The sequence below is a fragment of the Octopus sinensis genome, linkage group LG24, assembly GCF_006345805.1.
Source record: "Octopus sinensis linkage group LG24, ASM634580v1, whole genome shotgun sequence".
NCBI classification, from domain to species: Eukaryota; Metazoa; Mollusca; class Cephalopoda; order Octopoda; family Octopodidae; genus Octopus; species Octopus sinensis.
Window position 1 is genome coordinate 3,863,335 of NC_043020.1, and position 12,500 is coordinate 3,875,834.

At 39.4% G+C, this 12,500-nt stretch overlaps 1 protein-coding gene across 2 annotated transcripts in view; it reads right to left on the reverse strand.

Annotated features, from left to right (window-relative positions):
* LOC115223879 (sodium-dependent phosphate transporter 1-A-like) overlaps window positions 1-12,500 on the reverse strand; it is a 102,001-nt gene that overhangs the window by 89,203 nt on the left and 298 nt on the right. The window lies entirely within an intron of this gene.

The window sequence follows — 12,500 nt, forward strand, 5'->3', positions numbered from 1 at the left end:
AAGTCCTGGGGTTGATTTGTTCGACTAAAGGCGGTGCTCCAGCACAGCCACAATCAAATGACTGAAACAAGTAAAAGAGTATTCTGTGATTGAGAAGGAAACTCTTTACCATACATCAAATGTTAAAAACACCCATCTGAAGAAATTAGAGGTTTGGATGCACTAGATAATTCCCAATTCTCTTATATAACAACGCTAAACAATTAGATCGATTGTGGTGAACCCTGCCAACAAATAACCCAGACACCATATTCATGGAAAAGCAATGTTTTCCAGTTGTTCTTTGAAACCAAATGTGTCTCTGCTGATTATGTTATAACCTTAATCCATACTCATCCTCTGACTCACCAACTACAACAGAATTGATATCCTAAAACCAAGGCACCACATAAAAAGCACCAAATACACTCCGTAAGGTTGTTGGCTTTAGGAAGGGCATGCAACTGTAGAAGACAGGCCAAAACAGATTATGGAATCACACACATAAATACAAGAGTTACAGAACGGAGTATGGAAGATCCAGGCTACATATGTTTCATAGTGAATGGAACCCCAGAAGTGGTAAAATCCCAGTGAGGTGTCTACCTCCAGCTACTCTTCAGGCCAAGGATATCTTGATTAGATTAAAGGCTACATTGTTGCAAGGGGGTACATATTGACGCAAAGAAGATTCAATCAAAATGTGTGGAGGGTACAGAATGTAGGGGGTATATAAATGTGGGAAGAAATAAGTAATAGAAGGGAAGAAAGAGAAAGAAAAATAAATAACTAAAATACAATATAGGGGAGTGAGAGAAAGGAGGAATTGGACAACACGGAATTTGGTCAGTGAACAGGTCGTGGTCCTCAAAGCGCCGAAAATATTTTGGCAAATTAAATTTAAATGTTGAAGTGAATCTAATGGTTTTTGTGTGTTTTTAAATGACTTATAAACACCTTCCATGCTCAGTTGTTTTCGTTCCAGCAACAATCTCAGATCAGGTCACTTGCTATGCAAGTACATCTCCGTAATATATATATATATATACATATATATATTTCGCTTTTGGATTTGGTTTGCAAGATTCTTTATGTAAAACATATGGTCATGTGTGTATGTGTGCTTACATATTACCTATGTACCTACCCACCTGTATTATGTCTATCTGTTTACATTCATATCCATTTGCCTACATACATGTATATATACATATACACACATATATACATACATATATATATACATATATATATACACACACACACACACACATGTCCTTGTGTGAAGTGAAGTGCGTGTATATATGGTCATGTGTTTCAGTCTTCATTTATGTATATGTGTATGTGTACTTGTCTGTGCATGTTACCTATGTACCTATCAGTCAGTGTGTCTATCTGTTTACATTCCATGGTAGTGAAACATGGGCTGTGACTGCAGAGGACATGTGTAGGCTTGAAAGAAATGAAGCTAGCATGATCCGCTGGATGTGTGATGTCAGTGTGCACACACAACAGAGTGTAAGCGCACCGAGAGAAATGCTGGACATAAGAAGCATCAGATGTGGCGTGCAAGAGAGACGTTTGCGCTGGTATGGTCATGTACTACGGATGGATGAGGAGAGATGTGTGAAGAAGTGCCACTTCCAAACAGTTGAAGGAATCCAGGGTAGAGGTAGACCCAGGAAGACATTGGATGAGGTGGTCAAGCAAGACCTTCGAACATTGGGCCTCACAGAGGCAATGACGAAAGACCAAGACCTGTGGAGATATGCTGTGGCTGCGAAGACCCGACAAATAAAGTGAGTTCATGGCTGTTTCCTGCACCAGCTTCACATCGAATCCCCAACCCGTCCAAAGTACCTTGGATCACAGGACGACCTGCTGTGCTTACCTGTGCTTGAGGAGACCTATTGAATCAAGTACATCAAAATAAATATCAAATGGAAATTGTAGTTGTGATACCTGTGCCGGTGGCACATAAAAAGCACCATTCAAACATGGAAAATGCCAGTGCCGCCTTGACTGGCTTCTGTGCCGGTGGCATGTAAAAAGCACCAACCGATTGTGGCCACTGCCAGCTTCCCCTGGCACCCGTGCCGGTGGCACGTAAAAAGCACCCACTACACTCACTGAGTGGTTGGCATTATGAAGGGCATCCAGCTGTAGAAACACTGCCAGATCAGACTGGAGCCTGGTGCAGCCTCCTGGCTTCCCAAACCCCGGTCGAACTGTCCAACCTGTGCTAGCACGGAAAACGGATGTTAAACGATGATGTTGATGATGATGATGATGACACATATATAATAATACAAAAATGGGACACGAACGCAAACATCCTTACAGTTAGGTGATACAAAAAAGGGACAAAACATCCAGACAGACGATACAAAGAAAACAAAGATGGGTTATTTGGAGTTTTCTATCATCAGTCAAGTTCCAGATCATCTTTGCAATTTCAGCTGGTTATACTCAAGATTGCTCCAATCTGGCCAGCCCCAAGGAAAACCTAAGCTAAGAGCATTAGATTCCTTGGAAGAAAGCAGCGAATGTATACAAAGGATAGAAAGAAACAGGAAAGTTACACAAATACAAATGCAATAAACAGGACATATATATATATATATATATATATATATACATATGTCCGTGGTCAGCCTCGCCTGGCCCCCGTGCCGGTGGCACGTAAAAGCACCATCCGTTCGTGTCCGTTGCCAGCCTCGCCTGGCCCCCGTGCCGGTGGCACGTAAAAGCACCATCCGTTCGTGTCTGTTGCCAGCCTCGCCTGGCCCCCGTGCCGGTGGCACGTAAAAGCACCATCCGTTCATGGCCGTTTGCCAGCTCCGTCTGGCTCCTGTGCGGGTGGCACGTAAAAAGCACCCACTACACTCATGGAGTGGTTGGCGTTAGGAAGGGCATCCAGCCGTAGAAACACTGCCAGATCAGACTGGGCCTGATGCAGCCTTCTGGCTTCACAGACCCCAGTTGAACCGTCCAACCCATGCTAGCATGGAAAGCGGACGCTAAATGATGATGATGATGATGATGATGATATCAAACAAATGCAAGGTCATCCACATAACATTTCATATCTCGAACATTTAATCATAGAACATACATTTATGACATCACGGAAGATGAAACATAACTCATCTGTACAAGCATATAAGAAAATGCCAGAAAAATGTGTGAATACAGTTCATCACGGTTAAAAGTTAATACTTTAGCGATTAAGAAATGTATATTTTTTAAAAAACATTACAACACCTAGAAATCTTTTAAAAAATACTTTTCAGGTAAGGGAAACCTATAGTTAAAAGCCAGTGTCCAAGCAAAAAAGAAGAAACCATATTTACATTCCCTGTGGCCATTTCAGGGGTACATCACTAGGGTGCATCACAATAATAACTCCTTCGTCAGGGGAAAAAATAGAGAGACAGACATCATCACGTACCAGGGCGAGACCTCCTTAACCAGACTTAACACAATATTGTGTGCTTTCTTATTGAAGAAGTCATGCTTAGATGAGCCCAGAAGAAAGAATTAAAGCAGTAAAAAAAAAAAAAACAGTTAAAGTTTTTTTATAAATTAAAAAAAAAAAATGGGTGTATTAAATCAAATTCAACCTCCGTGGTTTCAATTCCCTGTAAGAGCTAAATTATTTGGTTTGCTACAACTTATTTTATTCCTATACACTTTTAAGAATGTAGATGAAAATTTATGGATGCAAAAAGGAATCACGTCAGTAAATTTATCCAGAGTGTGTGGTCCATAACCCCTAAGGGTGGTAAGGGATTCCCTTATGCACGGCTTACACCTGTTAATATTTCCCTTGAAATTTGGGGTTTTAGAGATAATGGACCATTCTAGATAATAATTCTTATTATTTTTCTTCAAATTATGTATATGGGATGCAAGTGTTGTTGAATTACAATATTTATCGTTAGAAAATGAGCTCGTATGTGATCTATATCTAGCCTTAAAATCTACCGTGCTACCTATATAAAATTTATTTAACTTATCCTCGTCCTTGACTATACATTTATATATGACATTAGTAACTAGACAGGAACCATCTAAAGGACATAATTCGGGGTTTCTACAATTACATTTCTTCCCGGGGCCTTTCCTAGTTTTATTTCTATTGTTACCATTACTTTTTGTGTCTCCAGTTCTAGACAGGTTTTCCTCTTTCATTCCATCAAATCTTCCCTTATTACATGGGTTCGATAGACCCGGTAAAGGCAGACTATTTGTACCATTGGCATTAGGCGTTACAGAATTATTATTTGCAGGTCCTTGGTCATCTTCAAAAGAACTTTTCCAGCAATTCCGCCCAGCAAGCTTGCTTCTATTGATTGATGCAATAATCGAAGCAAAGTTAGGCATTTATATATATACACATATAAATATACAATCGCGCGTTACAAGGCAGAGAATAAGTGGTAGTCAGAAGGGGCAAGGTCAGGAGAATACAGTGGGTGCACCGTAATCTCCCAGCCCACCTCCTTCAGCTACCCTGACATCTTCTTTGCACGATGTGCTGGCGTGTTGTCTTGGTGCTAAATTATATTCTTCAAATTTGAGCGTATTTCGGCAAGTGCAATCTTTAGAGGGTTGATTTCTTCACAGTAGACATTCTTGTCAACGGTCGTATTGCATGGTAATCCCACCAAAGTGAGATCATAACCTTCTTTTGCACAAGCGGTCATTTAGTAAAGGTTTTGACTGTTGACCTTTGCTACACCAGGATCGTCTGTGCCTCACGTACAGTACCCACTTTTCATCCATAGTGATTCCTGACTCCAACCATTCCAAACTTCGGCTTCGCCAGAGCAGACTTTGACATGCAGTGACACGTGCTTGTTTGTTCCCTTCAGTCAATTCATGTGGCACCCATTTTCCAAGACGATGCAGGTGGTTGATGATCGGGACATGGGAGACGCCAAACTGTACCACAAGTTGAGGTACAGTTTGCATTGGATCAGCTTCAATGATTTGTTCAAGAACTTTCACAGATCCTCCTCCATGTTTAACAGTTGGAAGAAAGCAGTCAGGGGTCAAATGCTTCTTTTGACTGTCTCCACACATATACTCAGCCGGTGGTTACAAATAAGGTAAAGAATGATTCCTCTGAGAAACTAACATTCTTCCACTGCTCAATTCCGCAGGTTTTTACTCCACTCTAAACTTTTTGCAACATTTGTTTTTAAAAGAAGTGGTTTTCTGATTGCAGCCCTCCCATGAAATCCAGCTTTGTGCAGCTCCCGGCAAACAATTTTGTGAAACTGGATTCTTGAGGTGGTCATTAAGCTCTGCAGTAATTTTGGGAGCTGCACTTTTGTCATCCTTTCTAACAATTCACATAAGAGTCTGAGGGTCCCTATCTGAATGTTTCGGTTTCTTCCAGAGTTTTGTTTCAACAAGGAGGTTTCTCCCTCTTTCTCAAAGGCTGTCCTTATTTGCAAGACAGTACTTCTTGATACACAAACCATTTCGACTGTTTTCGTTACGCTAGTACCTGCCATACAAGCACCAACAATTTGACCTCATTGAAAGTCTAATAGATCTGTCATTTTAATGAATTTTAATTACCTTTTTCTGATAATATCTGAAAAGAAACAGCAATTTTAGCAAAACATATTAAGCAATAATGATAATAAATTAAAAAACATAAAAATAAACAAGCATTTCACGGTTTTATAGATATTTTAAAATTATGCTGGGTGTTTCCATTATTTTGTCCAACTCCTGTACACACACACACATTATTTAGTCATTGGTAAGGCTAGTCAGAAAGTTACAATTGGTTTCATGTCTATTATTGCTCATAGTAAGGTAGGTGACTCATGAGAACTGCTGGCCATAGGAACATAACCTCTTTACTACTGGAGGTAAGAAGCATTAGCAAAGAAAATTTCTTTTATTACTATCAAAGGCCACAAATGGAAATTCCCCTCCAATCCCAACTCCTGCCTGATTAACCCAACTGAATCGGATACGAGGTTGGTGAGTAAACCTATTTTGAGAAAGATCAAAGATGACAAAGATGCCCATCCAGACTCTCCTTATGGCATATATTTTTAAAGAAGTTATTTCATGGTTGAAAGCAAACCAGGCGAGAGGCAAGGCAAGGTTCACCCAATTCAATAGAGTGGATCCTTATCCATCTACATTGAAAGGAATACTAGTGCTTATATTAAGACCAGTTTCTTTGGTCTTAAGTTTACAACTAAGACCAATCTTGCTTTTAAGATGTTACACTCAATTTCAGTACAGGGTAGTGTTCATGTAAAGAGTTCAGGCCACTCTTTACATGAACACCACCCTGTACATAACTCCATGTCCCCCTACATGGCCTTGCTTTTTGCTTTTTGAGCCAAAAAATTAACTAACTAACTAACTACTCACCTATTGTGTTAGAGAACCTAATGAAGGGTGTCTTTGAATAAAAACATTTCCAATACTGCAGACCCCTATCACACACAAAAACATAGAGCAAATGCTTCATAATTACATACAAGTATCATAAACAACAACAGATCCTCTAGTTGGTCATACAACCTGCTAGAAATAGCAACCAAATCTAACATCACCATATGTCTGCTGTCTTGAAAAGGTAAGGACACATCAGATGATTAGATGATGTAGCCCTTGGTACACAATTGCAAAAGGAAGGACGAGATGGGATTGTCAAGGCCAGGTTGTCTTTGAGTGTAGATCCACTGAGTCAGTTTTGATCTATGGTTAAAAAACGTTTTCCAGGCTGTGCTCAGTTTACAAAATTTGCACAGAGAGGGATGATGTCCTTTTACGCAGCTTTCACTCTCCTTTCTAATTCATAAATATATATCTACAATAAAAATCCAGTTCTGTCTGTGTGTAAAATATTATAATGGCTGTATTTTTTAACTGATTTTCTCCAAACTGGGAACATACATATGTTCCAGGGACAGTTTTAGACTCTTAAAATTTGTCACATAATGTGTAACTAGCCCCCTGGGGGGCAGAAAACACCCATTCCTGTGTTACATGGACAAGGGAGGTAACTCTTTGCAAAATAACTTTCAGAAATTGATTGTCTCCCTTATATCCATTGGTCAAAAAATTATTACAATCTCAATTAATATATAAAATAGACATGTGTGTGTATTCACTTTTCATGCAAAAACAGCTTCACCAATTGCTTCCATAGTATATATATAATCGTCCAACCCATGCTAGCATGGAAAGCAGACGTTAAACGATGATGATGATGATGATGATATATATATATCTATATATATATGGAATCTGTGGAAGATGTAAACCTAGAAAGATGTGGGATGAGGTGGTGAAATATGATCTTCGAATATGATCTCGCAGAGGCAATGACAAGTGACTGAGATTGCATTTGAATCTGTAGAAGCATTTTCTTAGTCATATAAATTAATGCTAATATTTTTTTTTTTAAACCTGGTACTTATTCAAACAATCTCTTTTGCTGATCTGCTAAGCTACAGGGTTGTCAAGAAGTGATGGAGGACAAACACGGACACAAAGACACACACACACACATATATATATTCTTTTAAAGCTGTGGCTATGCTGGTCTTCATTCAGTTTCCATCAACCAAATCCACTCACAAGGCTTTGGTTGGCCTGAGGCCATAGTAGAAGACACTTGCCCAAGGTGTCATGCAGTGGGACTGAACCCAGAACCATGTGGTTGGGAAGCAAGCTTCTTACCATACAGCTATGTCTGTGCCTCCACACAGCCACCCTTGACCAACCAGATTATCAGATGTTACACATTGCTGGTCACAGTAAGGTGCTTTGCATCGTTTTAGCCTGCTAGTTAGCCAAGCAGACAAAAACATTTCCCCCTGATCGAAAGAGGTACTGGAGCAATGTTAAATGAAGGGGTTTGCTTGAGAATACAATGTGCTGCCTGGCCTGGAAGTCAAAGTCACAATCTAGCAATTGTGAGTGCAACATCCAAACCACTAGGCCACACGCCTATATATACATATATATATCATCATCATCATCATCAGCATCATCGTTTAACGTCCGTTCTCCATGTTAGCATGGGTTGGACGGTTCGACCGGGGATCTGGGAAGCCAGAAGGCTGCACCAGGCTCCGGTCTTATCTGGCAATGTTTCTACAGCTGGATGCCCTTCTTAACGCCAACCACTCTGTGAGTGTAGTGGGTGCTTTTTACGTGCCACCTGCACTGGAGCCAGGCGAGGCTGGCATCGGCCACGGTTGGATTAGTGCATTTTACGTGCCACCTGCACGGAAGCCAGTCGAGAGCATGTATATATATATATATATATTAGAAGAAATGAGGTAATCAGAAGATCGGATGGTTCATATTTATAGATATCTATTTATATATTACATTTTTTACATATATATATCATATCATTCAGATTATTAGCGCTTTCTCCCATTCTAGTGGGGTTTTCAAATCAAATTTGATTTGAAAACCCCACTAGAATGGGAGAAAGCGCTAATGATCTAAGTGATATGATATATATATAAAAGATGTAATATATAAATAAATATCTATAAATATGAACCATCCGATTTTCAGAGTACCTCATTTCTTCATATATTTAATACCTGTACATCATCTCCAAACATTCCAATATATATATATATATATATATATGGTAGGATGTATATATATATATATATATATATATATATAATATTATTAGTGAATTGAAGAAATGGAGTTGAACGAAGATTGAACAGAAATCGTTTTATTGCATTCTACATGTGTTTCGAAAGTCACAATTTACCAAATTCCGAATTTCTTCAATTCACTAATAATATTAAAATTCAATTATCCGCACCAACGCATGGTTGCAACACCATATGGCTGTACCTCCAACCGTGCTGTCTTCTGCTGTGATTTTTGCTACCAAGGTATCGGTTAAACTTTTGATTAATCTGCAACAAGATTATTCATCTTTCTATTTCACAATATATATATATATATATATATATATATATATATATATATATATATATATATGGTAGCGTGTATATATGGGTGATCCATTCGGTTTGTTTCATCGTAGTTCACAATATTTGGTACAGGTATACTATTTAAGTTCTCAGCTAAATTGTTGAAATACGAGTCTATTGTAAGTCGAGAGACAACGGCTCGTACTCGTTTGATATTTTGTCATATTTGTTCTCTTAAACTGTCTTAATGTCTCATGAGAAATGCCTCAGCCCAATCTACACCAAGCAATCTACACCCTTTGAATCTTTTCACATCGACACCTCAACGATTCAGGTGTCCTTTCACAATCAGTTGCAAATCATAGGAATCCATCAGATAGCCCTAAGAGATGCACAGCACAAGCCTTTGTCCAAGAATTTCCTCCTCATCTGAAGATAAAACAGTCTGTCTATCTTGATAATTTCCCCCAACTTGATGTGCCGATGAAGAACACTCTCAGGAATTTTGAAGTCCTCTTCTGCTTTTCTGAGTGTCATTCCATTGGCGACAGCTCTTTTGGTGGCCTCTAGCTGCTCAGGATCTATTTTGGCGTATTTTTTCTTCCCAGGAAGTGGTTTGTACTGTCGCAGCATGGTGTCCCTTTCCACCCCTACAAAACACCAAAATAGGGGTGAAAGCAGAAATCGGCAGTGGTAAGGATAACAATGGATTTTCCGGGAAATCCGACACATGCACTGTCTTTGGAAACCTGCTGCAAGAGGCTGAGCGGGTCGGAGCACCCTCACTGGTACCCTGCAGAAAGAAAGTTCCGACAACTTTACCTTTTCATGACATAAACGAAACTGAGAATTCCAGTTGCCGTGGCTACCGGCAGGGTGATAATATCAAAGTGATCCCATTGAACAAAAATCACATATATGTACCTACAAAATAACTAGAAAGAAACGATCACAATTTGAGTCGTCTCAACTTTATTGTTCTAAAGTATTTCCTCCCAGTTATTGTCCCAATTCACCCTGGATTACGCTACGTATATATATGTGTGTGTGTTTGACAAGATCCAACGAGGATTGGATCAAGCCTCCATGTCAGTTGGTGCATAGTTACAATGACCGGATGCCCTTCCCAAAACCAGCCACTTCCCAGGATGCACCGGATGTTTGCTTTTGTTCACCAGCAAAAGTAATATTGTCAAATAATGTGCAAGACTAAGTGAGGGTATAATTGTAAGAGGGGGAGGTAGCGTTATGCCATGCGATGAGAGGCTAAAGCAGTGGCCCTTAACTGGGGTCCGTATGGCCCCTGAGGGTCTGTATAAGGGTGTTAGGAGGATGAGATGTAAGGAATGATTGGGGCAGATTGGATGCAGGGGCAGGGCCCAGCATGTACTGGCATAAACAAAACGTTTTGGGGACCTAGTTTTCACGCGATAGCTGTATCTTCAGCACCGAGAATCGCTTATCATCTCATGATAGAATGTTTTATGTGTACGCACATACACTATCATGCGTTTCATAGACATATAGGCAAAAAAAAAAAAAACTGACAGAAGGCACTCATGTGCATATGCAGGCAACAGAAATAACAACAAAATCATCCTCACATATCATCCTGAATATAAAGATTTAAAGATTAGGCTGTATGGTTAAGAAATTCGTGTGTGTGTGTGTGTGTTTCAGTCATTGGACTGCGTCCGAACATCCTCGAGTTTTTCCTCATCATATGAACCCCAGAACTTGTTTCAGTCTATTATTCTATCGACTCAAGTCACGCTTTGACACAAACGGATACAACATACACACACACAAAACACACATGGCACAGAACCACGTTTGCTAAATTTTACGGAGTCAACAGGAAGCTACAGAAGACAATTGCCCGAGGAGCCGCGCAATGAGCTTGAAACTGGATCCACGTGGTCGTCTTCACACGCATTAGACGTGTGTGTGTGTGTCGCGCATCTGTGAGGAATCCCAATAGAACCGGTGCATCGAACAAAATAGCCCGTGGTATTTATTCCGTTCGGTTCGCATAGACACTCTCGTCACCAAGGCTACTTTTTCCCGTAAAAAATGTTACAAAATGAAATAATATCATCTCAGGAGGAACAAGATGGATAATGTAATGGGTTGGGAAACCGGAATTTTCTCAAACGCAATGTGTTTGATCACAGGTCCACTTGACTCGGAGCTAAATAGCAACACTTACCCATTCAACAAATATTTGTTATAAAACATGTTCCGCTCTTCCTGTTTACTCGTAGGCTAAATGTAAGAGAGAAGACTATATTTAAAGGTGTTCCTTCGCATCTTCTTACACGGTAATCATGCATGAGATAATGCACGACTTCAGTATTTAATCTGTTCTTTCCTTATTTAATACGATAGAGTACGGTAAAGAGAGAGCGAGAATTGACTGCTATTTTTAGTAGACCGAGCGCCCACACAAAAATTCTCCTTGTTTTTTAGTCTTTTGAGTAGCCCTTATAACCAAAGGTATCCAAACATGGGCCGTATTTTCCCATGTGCAGGGATCCAGGGCCGCATTATTTAGAGTGCTGCTTTTTACTATGGGATGTTGCGGTTTCTAACATAACAAGCGATGACGAGCACCTCGTTGGTTTCTACACGTGAAAAGTGTGTGATGCAATAGATAAAACGTTATTGGTGAAATAGTAAATAAGGACATTCTTTAAACTTCATGAAAAAAACTTTAGTATTTACTAAATACAAAAACCAGAGAAAATGAAGAGACACTTTACACAAAGACTGTTTTTTTCGCAAAGAAAAACAAATTATTTCATGACTAAATAAACGTATAAAACGAAACTAGTCGAAACTCTTCGCAAAACGGATTGCATGTTTTTATTATTAAATTACTTCACAAATAAATTGCAAACGGTTCGAAGAAATGTATAAACATTTCCTATTTTACAAACTGTAGTTTTTACTTTTGTTTTTGGTGCGAGTTGATCACCTTTCAGTAGACATTATAAAGTGGCATTGGATAAAAGTTATAATTGCGAACGCATGTGGATGTTGTTTCTCCACCAGGTCAGCCAAGACTGAGGAAGCTGGAAGGAATCCAACCATGGCCATATCAACTTCTATTCAGATTTGGAGAAAAGTATCGTCTTTTTTCCTAAGTGAAGACGGTGGAGGACGATTTTAAAGGAGACTTTGCTGCTATTTTTAGTGGGTTTTGTGACCACCAAGAGGTTACTTCATTGACTCACGTGCAAATATGCGCATCTTATTTAGTAGTAATTAGTAATAGTAGCGAGAAATACAATGTGCTTCAATACACAAGCAGACAATATTTTTATACATTATATAAACACAAGGTACCAAAAAAGCAGCGTGTATATGTAGAACCGCTTATATTAAATGCAGAGTCCACATGCCGGAAAATAAAAAGAGAGAAAATAAAGTCTGGTGCCGCGGTTTTTGCCTTTTACAAGAGAAACGAGAAAATGGGAATTGTGTGAGGTTCTGGGTTTCCTTTTTCTCTTTTTCTTTACCTGGCAATAAGGATCGTTAATTAAAGTACAGTAAAAGTGAGTT